We start from the raw sequence: 12224 nt of genomic DNA, 5'->3' as shown, positions 1-12224 counted from the left end.
GAGCAGGAATAGGTAACAGGCTTAAGGATGGTGATAAAGATTGGAAGAGCTGTTGTGAGAAGTAAGAGCAGGAACTGACTAAAGTTTTGTGGGAGAATTTCCAGGCAGTATTTGATTAAAAACCACAAAAATGAGACAGTACTGATCATTATACCTATGCTATTTTTTTTATCAGTTCTTAGAAGCCATGGCAGAAGATAGAAAAGATAATACTTGCATGGATTCAGAGCTGATGTCTTGGGGGCAATGTTTGATGAGAATATTGGTCAGAAAGTTTGAAGCAGTTTGTAAGATAGAGTAAAAAACAAGGAAATGGGAAGCCATATTGATGAAAATGGAGGGATCATGGAGGTCTTGATAAAGTTGAAGAGTTACTGCAGTGGGAATAAGAGAGAATATGATCTGGAGAGACAAAGGTAGACTAAAGTTCATTGTTTCATGGATAAAGAATTCTAGGTGAGGAGTTCCTGCTGTGGCACAGTGGGTCAGGGATCCAGCATTGTCTCTGTGGTGGCGCTGGTTTGATCCCCACCTGGAACAGAGGGTTAAAGATCCAGTGTTGCTGCAGCTGTGGTGTAGGTTGCAGCTGCATCTTAGATTCAGTCCCTGGCCTCGGAACGTTTATATGCAACAGGTGTGGCAAAAAAAAATTCTAGGTGAACACAAAGTTCAGGGTATTTCCATGGAAGAAGGTCAGTAGAGACAAGATGATCAAAGGAATATAAGGCTGGTGTGTTAGATGAGTTAAAACCTGGAACTTTAATCACTTTAGATAATGGAAAAACTTTGGGGTGGAAAAGAAGAAATTAATTGAGATGCCATATCCCTCAATGAATATAAGAGAGTGAACAGGGTTCAGAAGCCAATACAGCAAGAAGGTCGTGATGTACCTTACAGAGGAAATTCGTGCATTAGATAAGCTTCATTGAGGCATGAGTTACAGTGTTGTTGGCTGGGAGTTCAATTTATTGGCTTTATACAGTGCATCCAAAAAAAGGAAGAGGAAATTTGCCAATCTATATGTGTTGCCACTCCAGAAAACACTAAAATACCATCTATGTGTGACGCAAGCTATGAAAAAGATGGAGAAGTAGCTAAATTTGTGGATTTATAAGATAACCAAATTTTATAAAACACAGTAAACAACAATGTTGTGAGGCCAAGAGCCAAAGAAATGTAAGGTCATGTTACCTGGATTAGGAAAATGATAGACCCTTCTCGTTATTATAAATATTAGGAGTTCCCTGGTGGTGCAGCAGGTTAAGGATACAGCATTGTCACTGCTATGGTGCAGGTTCACTCCTTGGCCTGGGAACTTCCACATGCTCTGGGTGCAGCCAAAAAAAAAAAAAAAAAAAAAAAGAAAACAAAACAGGAAAGAAATACTGCATATAATTCATTATTTTAAGAAATATAAAATAAGGTGTCAAAACAGAAACACAAGTGAAACAAGGTTATATGTTGATTGCTTGCTGAGAATGTGACCAGGAGTTTGCAGGAACCTCACCCTGTATGTCCACTAGGAGCAGTGGCTCTGCATTTGCTAAGCCACTGCTCAAGGTAATTTTATCAAACGTAACTACTACATGTAACAAGGATTGTCATGTATGTGTGTGTGTGTGCCTGTGGGTCTGTGTTTTGGAGTATTTTATTGCAAATTTCAGGCATCCTAACATTTCCTTTGTAAATATTTCAGTGTGTATCCCTAGCACAGAGGTTCTCCAAGTGTGGTCTGGGGACCCTGGGGACACCTGACACCTGAGACTTATACAAAGTGTCTGGGAAATCCTCCTTTTTTCCCCACTACATATCTCTGTAAAGTTAGATTTTCTTCAACTAAAATAACTACAACCATATCACAAGGCTGAAAAGCAAATATGAGACTCTAGTTGTCTTGTATTAAGGCAGACAGTACAGAGATTTTCAAAAATATAAAATATTTCTAAATTAGTTTTTATTTTGGAAAATAGTTATTTAAATAAAATATATTAATATTGGTAGACTTATTGTAATTTTTATTTATTTATTTATTTATTTTTTGTCTTTTTGCCATTTCTTGGGCTGCTCCCGCACATATGGAGGTTCCCAGGCTAGGGGCCGAATCGGAGCTGTAGCTGCCAGCCTACGCCAGAGCCATAGCAACGCGGGATCCGAGCTGCGTCTGCGACCCACACCACAGCTCACAGCAACGCCGGATCATTAACCCACTGAGCAAGGGCAGGGATTGAACCCGCAACCACATGGTTCCTAGTCGGATTCATTAACCGCTGCGCCACGACGGGAACTCCAGTAATTTTTAATGAATTAATATTTTTAGATATTTTTAGGGGTTTTGTTTCGCCACCTCCACAGCATGTGGAGTTCCCAGGCCAGGGGTCATATCTGAGCTGCAGTTGTAACCTGTGCTGCAGCTGAGGCAATGCCCAATCCTTAATGCACTGTGCCAGGCTGGGAATTGAACCTGCACGCCAGTACTCCAGATGCCATACCAATCCCATTGTGCCACAAAGGGAACTCCTAGTTTTGATTTTGAACACAGAAAATACTGGTATATATATAACCTACATGAACAAAAGCTCTTTAGTAAGGGTCTAAAAATATTAATTTTTTTACTGTGTCCCTGTAATTTTACTTTAAACTATGTTATTAAAAAGCTGCCAAAATCTTAAAAAGAAGTACTAGTGCACTTCCTTGGAGTACTTTTTTGCAAGACTTGCCAAAAGTAGGAGGAATTTTTAAACTACTCCAGCTATGCATGCAAAGGAACTAGCACAGAATGATTCTAGTAACTAAAGTCATCAAGGCTACTTTTTGTAACTCTGGAATTCCACCAAGCTTCTCCCAATGGTAGTATCTTATGTAATTGTAGTGAAATATTAAGTCCAAGAAATTGATATTTGGTACAATATTGTTAGCTGGACTACAGACCTTATTTATTTTCGTGCATGTGTGTAGCCCTACACAGGTTTATATATATGTAGATTTGTGTAACCACCCCCATAGTCAAGATATAAAACTGTTCAGTTACCTCAAAAGTGATCCCTTGTGCTACCCCTTTATGTTCTCAGCTCCCTGCTCCATCCTTACGCCCCGACAACTATTAACCTCCTCTCAATCTCTATAGGTTTTGGCATTTTGAAAATGTTGTATAAATGGAATTCTATAATATGTAAACTTTAGGGATTGACTTTCTTCACTAATTGAAATGTTCTTGAGGTCCATCCTAATTTCTGTGTGTATCAAGTGTTTGTTCCTTTTTATTGCTGAGTAGTATTCCACTGGATGAAAGTACCAGGTTTATTTATCTAACCACTAAGTGAAAGACATTTGGGCTGTTTCCTGCTTTGGCTATTATGAATAAAGATGCTATGAATATTCATGTATAGGTTTTTGTGTGAACATGGTTTCATTTCTCTGGGATAAATGCCCAAGAGTGTACTTGGCCTGAAGTCTGAGCAAGTTATGCCTCCTGCTTGGTTTCTGTTTCTCAGGATAGCTTTGGCAATTCTGGTCTTTTATGGTTCCATATAAATTTTTGGATTGTTTGTTCTAGTTCTGTGAAAAATGACATGGGTAATTTGATAGTGATTGTATTGAATCTGTAGACTGCTTTAGGGTGTATGGCCATTTTTACAATATTAATTTTTACAACCCAGGAGCATGGAATATCTTTCCATTTCTTTGCATTCTCTTTAATTTCCTTGATTAATGTTTTATAGTTATCAGCATATAAGTCTTTCACCTCCTTGGTCATGTTTACTCCCGGGTATTTAATTTTTTGGTTGTGATTTTAAAAGGTATTATATTTTTGTATTCCTTTTCTAATATTTTATTGTTAGTATATAGAAATGTGACTGATTTCTGAATGTTGATCTTATATCCTGCTACTTTGCTGAAACTGTTGATCAGTTCAAGTAGTTTTGTGTTGAGTCCTTAGGGTTTTCTATATAGAATATCATGTCATCTGCACAGAATGACAATTTTATCTCTTCTCTTCCAATTTGGATACATTTTATTTCTTTTGTTTGTCTGATTGCTATGGCTAGGACTTCCAGTACTATGCTGACTAACAGTGGTGAGAGTGGGCATCCTTGTCTTGTTCCAGATTTTAGTGGAGAAGGCTTTCAGCTTTTCTCCATTGAATATTATATTTGCTGTGGGTTTGTCATAAATGGCTTTTATTATGTTAAGGTATGTTCCCTCTATACTCACTTTGGTAAGAGTTTTGATCATGAATGGGTGTTGGATTTTGTCAAATGCTTTTTCTGCATGTTGAAATGATCATGTGGTTTTTTACTTTTCTTTTGTTAATATGGTTTATGAAGTTGATTTATTTGCATATGTTGAACCATCCTTGTGAACCTGGGATGAATCCCACTTGGTCATGGTGTATGATCTTTTTTATATGTTGATGGATTCGGTTGGCTAAAATTTTTGTTGAGAATTTTTACATCTATATTCATCAAAAATATTGGCCTATACTTTTTTGGTAGTTTCTTTGTCTGGCTTTGGTATTAGGCTGATGGTGGCTTCATAGAATGTCTTTGGGAGTGTACCTTCTTCTTCAACCTTTTGGAAAAGTTTAAGGAGGATGGGTATAAGTTCCTCTTCGTATGTTTGATAGAATTCACCTGTGAAGCCATCTGGTCTTGGACTTTTGTTTGTAGGGAGTGCTCTTATTACATACTCACTTTCATTTCTAGTGATCACTCTGTTCAATTGATCTATTCATGATTCAGTTTTGGGGGGCTGTAACTCTTTAGAAAGTTGTCAATTTCTTCTAGGTTGTCAAATTTGTTGACACATAATTGTTCATAGTATTCTCTTATGGTTTTTTGTATTTCTGCAGTATCCATTGTGATTTCTCTTTTTCATTTCTTATTTTGTTTATTCAGGTTTTTTCTCTCCTCTTCTTGGTGAGTCTGGCCAGAGGCTTCTCAATTTTGTTTACCTTTTCCAAGAACCAGCTCTTGGTTTTATTTATTTTTTCTATTGTTTTTTAAATCTCTATTTTATTGATTTCCTCTCTGATCTTTAAGATTTCCTTCCTGTTGCTGACTTTAGGTTTTCTTTCTTTTTCTTTTTCTAATTCATTTAGGTTGTGGGTTAAGTTGTCAATTTGAGATTTTTCTTCTTTTTGAGGAAGGCCTATGTTGCTATGAATATCCCTTTGAGCACTGCTTTTGCAACATCCCATAATTTTGGATGGTGTGTCTTCATTATCATTTGTCTTGAGTTGTTTTTTAATTTCCTTTTTGATTTCTTCATTGACCCATTGGTTTTTTTTTATTTTTTTAACAGTTAAAACACCATTTTTATTTTTAAATATAAAGCATATGTGCAATAGGAAATTCACATTAATTATCAATTGTTTTCTTTTTTCTTTAGTTTTTCATTTTTTATATATATATAATTTTTTTTATTTTCCCACTGTACAGCAAGGGGGTCAGGTTATCCTTACATGTATACATTACAATTACATTTTCCCCCCACCCTTTGTTCTGTTGCAACATGAGTATCTAGACAAGACCCATTGGTTTTTTAGTAGCATGTTGTTTACTCTCCATGTAGTTAGTTTTATCTTGTTTCTTTTCCCATGTTTGATTTCTAGTCTCATGCCATTGTGGTCAGAGAAGATACTTGAAACAATTTCTATACTCTTAAATTCATTGAAGTTAGTTTTGCACTCCTGTATGTGATCAATCCTTGAGAATATTCCATGTGCACTTGAGAAGAATGTACATTCTGACTTTTTTGGATGTAATGTCCTGGAAATGTCAATTAAGTCTAACTTTTCTATTGTCTCACCTAGAATCTCTGTTGCCTTACTGATTTTCTGTTTAAAGGATCTGTCCATTGATGTGATACGGTGTTAAAGTTTCCTACTATGATTGTATTCACATCAATTTCTATTTTTATGTCTGTTAGTGTTTGTTGTAGGTATCTGGATGCTGCTATATTAGGGGCATATATATATTGATGATTGGAATGACCTCTTCTTGAATGGATCCTTGTACCATTAAATAGTGTCCTACTTTGTCTTTCTTTATCGCCCTCCTTTTAAAGTCTGTTTTGTCTTATGTGAGTATTGCAACTCCTGCTTTCCTGTTTTGTCCATTGGCATGAAATACCCTTTCCCCCCCCCACTCTCAATCTATATATGTCCTTTGCCCTAAGGTGAGTCTTATAGACAGAGATTGTAGGTTTTTGCTTTTTTTTTTTTTTTGGTATTTTAATCTTTTTTAGGGCCGCACCAGTGGCATATGGAGGTTCCCAGGCTGGGGTCTAATCAGAGGTACAGCTGCCAGCCTACGCTAGAGCCACAGCAACACCAGATCCGAGCTGTGTCTGCAACCTACACCACAGCTCACAGAGATGCCAGATCCTTAACCCACTGAGTGAGGCCAGGAATAGAACCCACAACTTCATGGTTCCTAGTCAGATTTGTTTCCGCTGTGCCATGGTGGGAACTCCCAGTTTTTGCTTTTGTATCCAATCTGCCCCTCTGTGTCTTTTGATTGGAGCATTCAGTCCATTGACATTTAAAGTAATTATTGATAAAAATGTATTTATTGCCAGAGTTCCCGTGTGGCTCAGTGGTTAATGAATCCGACTAGGAACCATGAGGTTGTGGATTCGATCCCTGACCTTGCTCACTGGGTTGAGGATGTGGCATTGCCGTGAGCTGTGGTGTAGGTTGCAGATGCGGCTCAGATCCCGCCTTGCTGTGGCTCTGGTGTAGGCCGGCGGCTACAGCTCTGATTAGACCCCTAGCCTGGGAACCTCCATTTGCCATGGGAAGCAGCCTAAGAAATGGCAAAAAGACATACAAAAAATGTATTTATTGCCATTTTAAACCTTGTTTTCCAGTTGATTCTATGTTTATCCTTTGTCCCTTTCTTTTTTTAGTTGGATGGTTTCCATTTATTTTATTCTTGTGTCCTTTTTAGTTTTTGTGAATGCAATGTTTGGTTTTGATTTGTAGTTGCCCTGTTTTTTTAAGTATGTTAACCCCTTCCTGAATCTGCTTGCTTTAGCCTGATAATCATGTAGGCTCAAACACATTATTAAAAAAAGAGTCCAGATTTTCTTACTTTCCTTCCCCACATTCTACGATTTTGAAGTCCTTTTTAAACATGTTCACGTTTGTCTTTTGCTGTGCCTTGTGTTTATCATTGCTCTTACAGTAGGTTTTTTTTTTTTTTCTACTTTAGCTCTGTATGCTGGCTTATTTAAGTTATTGCTTTCCAATTGTAGTTTCCTCCATCCTATTTCTTATTACTTTTTTATTATTTAGAGAAGCTTTTTCAGTATTTCTTTTAGAATGTGTTTAGTAGTGCTGTACTCTTTTGGCTTTTGTTTGTTGGAGAAATTCTTTATTTCCCCTTCTATTTTAAATGATATTCTTGCTGGATAGAGTATTCTATGCTGCAGTTTTTTTTTCCTTTCAGAACTTTGAGTATATCATGCCACTCCCCTCTGGCCTGTATTGTTTCTTTAGAGAAATCAGCTGATAGCCTTATGGGGTTTCCCTTATAATTAAGTTTGTTTTTCTCTTGCTGCCTTTAGAGTCCTCTTTTTATCTTTAACTTTTGCCATTTTTATTATAATATGTCTTGGTGTGGGCCTATTTAGGTTCAACTTGTTCAGAGCCCTCTGTGCTTCCTGTATCTTGATATCAATTTCTTTTAGATTTGGAAAGTTTTCAGACATAATTTATTCAAATATATTTTCAATCCCCCTTTCCTTTTCTTCTTCTGGAATTCCTGTTATGCCTAGATTGGTCTGCTTTATATTATCCCATATATCTCTTATATTGCTTTCATGTTTTTTCATTTGGTTTTCTGTCTGCTGTCCTGATTGGGTGATCTCCATTATTCTATCTTCCAAGCCACTAATTCGTTCCTCTGCCTTATTCATTCTGCTCTTTAGTGCCTTTAGCTCAGTTTGTGTCTTTATAAATGAATATTCTAATTTTTCTTGGTACTTCCTTATATTTTCTAGTTTCTTTCTAAAACAATCTGCATTATTGTTCATATCTGCTTTTAATTCCTTGATATTCAGCCTTAATTTCTTCATTATTTTCACTACCTCTCTTTGAACTCAGTGTCTGTTAGACTGCAGAGGTCTTTTTCATTTTTTGCTGCTTCAGGTGAATTCTCCTGTTCTTTTAACTGGGAATAATTCCTGAGCTTCCTCATCTTGCTTATATTTTTCTTTTTCTGTGAGTTTAGGGAAGCCAAATTGTAGTTTTGGAGGGCTACTTCTGTGCAAGAGCACCCCTTTGTACTTTGTGGAAGGTTACTATTTATTTTTGGTGTGGGATTTTGGATATTTGCTGTCTCTTTCTTCAGTGTGAGCAGGCTGTTATCCCCAGGGTGCTGAGTGTGTTTCCAGGGAGAATGAGGCAATAGGTAGGGCTAGTAGTCAGTGCCTTGTTGCTGGGTTTTTTTTTTTTTAATCTTTCTGTCTTTTTAGGGTTGCACCCATTCCATATGGAGGTTCCCAGGCGAGGGGCCCAATCAGAGTGGTAGGCACCAGCCTACACCAGGGCCACAATAATGTGGTATCTGAGCCACATCTGCGACCTACACCACAGCTCATGGCAATGCCAGATCCCTAACTGAGCAAGGCCAGGGATCAAACCTGTGTCCTCATGGATGCCCGTAAGGTTTGTTAACCACTGAGCCATGATGGGAACTCCTGGTTGCTGGGTTCTTAACAGTAGCAAGGACCTTCAGGAAGGTGGCACAGGCTACTCCTAGTTGCGGGGCCCTGGGAAGTGGTAATTAGTCTTAGGTGGATTTAGGCAGTGCCCAGAGCAGTTGTCGGTGGCAGCAGCAGAGTGTGTGAGTTCCCAGGGGAGTGATTGCAACAACAGGTGGTGTTTGGTCACAATGCCCTCCTCTATGGTGCACTCTGAGGTGATTGGGGCCAAAAGTTGTGCCTGTTCACAGACCCCTAGTGGTGGCGGGCCACACCCACCTCTGGAGTCAGTGATAACTGTGGTGGTTTGCCCCCACCACCTGTAGACCACTCAAGAAGCACCCCATCCCTCTTAGCCCATGCAGTAGTTGCTGCACAGTCTGCTCCCTGTTGTAGGATCCTGGGAAGGGACAGTGGTCAAGCATGTGGGTGCTGCCTGGAGTGTTTGGCAGTGGCAGCAACAGGGCGGGTGTGTTCCCAGGGGTGTGAGAGCAATAACAGGTGGTGTTCAGTCACAATACCCTGTGGTGCTTTCTGAGGTGATTGGGACCACAAGTGGTGCCTGTTCATGGACCCCTGGGGGTGGTGGGCCACCCCACCTCTGGAGTCAGAGATAACTGCAGTGGTTTGCCCCCACTGTGTAGATCATTCAAGAAGCACCCCTTCCTGCTTAGCCCACACAAGAGGTGCTCCACAGCGTGTTCCTAGTTGTGGAGTCCTGGGAAGGGACCATGATCAAGAGTCTAGGCACTGACCAAAACTTTTGGCATTGGCAGGAGCAGTGTGTGTGAGTTCCCAGGGTAGTGAGAGCAACAACAGGTGGTGTTTGGTTGCAATGCCCTCTTCTGTGGTGCCCTCTGAGGTGATTGGGGCCACAAGTGGTGCCTGTTCATGGATCCCGAGTGGCGGCAGGCCACACCCACCTCTGGAGTCAGAGATAACTGCAGTGGTTGCCCCTGCCACCTGTAGACCACACAAGAAGCAACCCATCACACTTAGCCCCCCATTGCCCTTAGCCCACACAAGAGGTTCCCTGCCACCCATAGCCCACAGAAGAAGCACCTGGTCTCCCGTAGCTGGAGCAAGTGGCCTCTCCACCTGTAGCCTGCACCAGAGGCTCCCCACCCTCTGAGAGCCCTCACTTGCTCAGGGAGATTCCTAGAGTTCTCAACCCCTCCTCCTCTCACCCTCCCCAACAATGGTGCCTTGCTTCTCCTGAGGGCCCAGACCTCTTCCCAGGTTCCCTCTGCCATGGCCTTCCGCTCCCCAGCCCATGGCACACCACTCCCTAGCCCCTCAGGCTGTCCCTACACAATGAACCCTAGTCCTCCTCTCCTAGAAACTGACCTCCAGAGCCTGTGTCTCAGCACCCAGCACCTGTCCCTAAGCATCTCAGGCTGTGGTGTCTGGGGCTGTGGAGCAGATGATCTGTGCAGTTTTCTGCTTTGCCCTCCTCAGTCCAGCTGCTGCATTTTTCTCAGCGTCTTTGAGGTCTGTCCATCTTGGCTGATCTCCCTGTCTGTTAGGTGTCTCCCCAGGGTATGGGTTCCTTTTCTCTTTCACCGCTCCCTCTCATGAATTCTCGTCCAGACCTGATTCCCTTTTTCTCTCTCTATCTTTTTTCTTTTGTTCTACCCAGTTATGTCGAGGGTTTCTTGCCCTTTTTGGAGCTTTAAGTTCTTCTGCAAACATTCAGTAGATGTTCTGTGTGAATCGTTCTACATGTAGATTTTTTTTTTTAAGTCTCTGTGGGATAAGGTGAGTGCCACGTCTTACTCCTCCACCATCTTGATCCTTCCCAGGTTCAGATACTTCTATTGAATTTTTACACCTTCCTTATTTATTTAAAAAATTATTGGTGTATAATTGACTTACCATATTGTATTAGTTTCAGGTATACAGCAAAATGAATCAGTCATACATATACATATATCCCTTCTTTTTCCCATACAGGTTATTGCATACTATTGAGTAGATTTCCCTGTGCTCTACAGTAGGTCCTTGTTAATTATTTTATATATAGTAGTTACACCTTTTTTCTTCTAATGAATTTTTAACACCTTTGTCAAAAATCAGTTGAGTGTATTTGTGTTGGTCTCTTTCTGGGTTCTCTATTTGTTTCCTCTGGTCTGTGTCTCTCATTCCTCTAATATCACACTGTCTTAATTTACTGCCTTATCATTGGATAGAGTGACTCTCCCTGGTTTATTTTATTTTTATCTCAAAATTGTTTTAACTACCATAGTTACCTTGTTTTCCTCACAAATTATAGAATAAGCTTGTCTGTATTTATGAAAAATCTTGCTGGGGTTGTGATGCTAATTCATGTAAACCTAGAGATTGCTTTGAGGAGACTTGAGATCTTTATGGTACTGAGTCTTCCACTCAACGAACACTGCATGTCTTTCCATTCATTTATATCATTGCTTTCTTGCTTTCATCATTTGACAGGAAGGGATACACCTATGAACCGAGAAGATTGGTAGATTCGCAGTGGCTTTATCTTACTCTGTGAACTCTATAGCCTTAGCTGCCCACTTTGTGGTGACAGCTCCCTCATAAGGTCATTGTGAAGATTTAGAGAGACATTATATGTCTGAGTCCTGCCTCTGACATGTTTATTTTCCTCCTTGTTATTCCTCTTTAGCTTTTGGGTCTTTCAACTCCTATCTGAGAACCCACATGCAGTGGGACTGACTTCCAAGGGATTGTTGTGAGGAAGTGATATGAGAATTCAAGTAAAGCACTGAAGAGACTGCCTGACACAGAGTAGGGGCACCATAAGCAGTGCATGTATTACTATCATTATATGAATGTAGGGAGATAAAACTATCATTTCTTCCTTTCCCTGAAAGAAACTGTTGACAGAAATCAAGAATCTGGTCCAAAGACCCGCCAGCATGAGGCAGGTAGCAGGATCTTGCTGAAGGTTTGGGACAGTGGAGAAAGTTCATCCCAACACAGCAGAGGACATGAAAAACAATCTCAGAGCCAAGGGCCTGCTCTGTCCCAACTTTTACATAAAAGAATAAGAAAACATATGTTTGTGTTTGTGTCAGAGCAGATATGGAAGAACATACCCCAGACTGGGCTGTGGAGAATTGGGGTAACTTTCACTTTCACTTTGTTCCTTTCTATGTTTGAAAACCATTTGTTTCATTTTAATTGAGCATGTGCTACACTAAACAAGGGTAAATTATTTTGTAAAAGACCTACCAATGAACAAATTAACCAATCAGCAAATCACACATAAGCATCTCAAGGCATTTTCATTCAAACTTTTCTTCCATTCAGCCTCCTGCCTGACACTTGGGCTCCCTCACCTTCTTGGCTTAGCCCTCTCTCATCCTCCAGAGTTCCTTCTGCAGTTACCCTTCTGCAGAGAAGCTTAGCTGCTATCTCTCGTTAGATGCAAGCCATCTCAGCTGGGTCCAGAGGGCCTCACTCATCTCCCAAGCTGAATGAGCATCCCTGCAGGTATGTTCCAAAGCAAAGACAGCTCCTGTTCTGAGAGGAAT

The sequence above is a fragment of the Sus scrofa genome, chromosome X (assembly GCF_000003025.6).
Source record: "Sus scrofa isolate TJ Tabasco breed Duroc chromosome X, Sscrofa11.1, whole genome shotgun sequence".
Lineage (NCBI taxonomy): Eukaryota > Metazoa > Chordata > Mammalia > Artiodactyla > Suidae > Sus > Sus scrofa.
The sequence above is the reverse complement of the archived record's forward strand: the minus strand, read 5'-3'. Positions refer to the sequence as shown.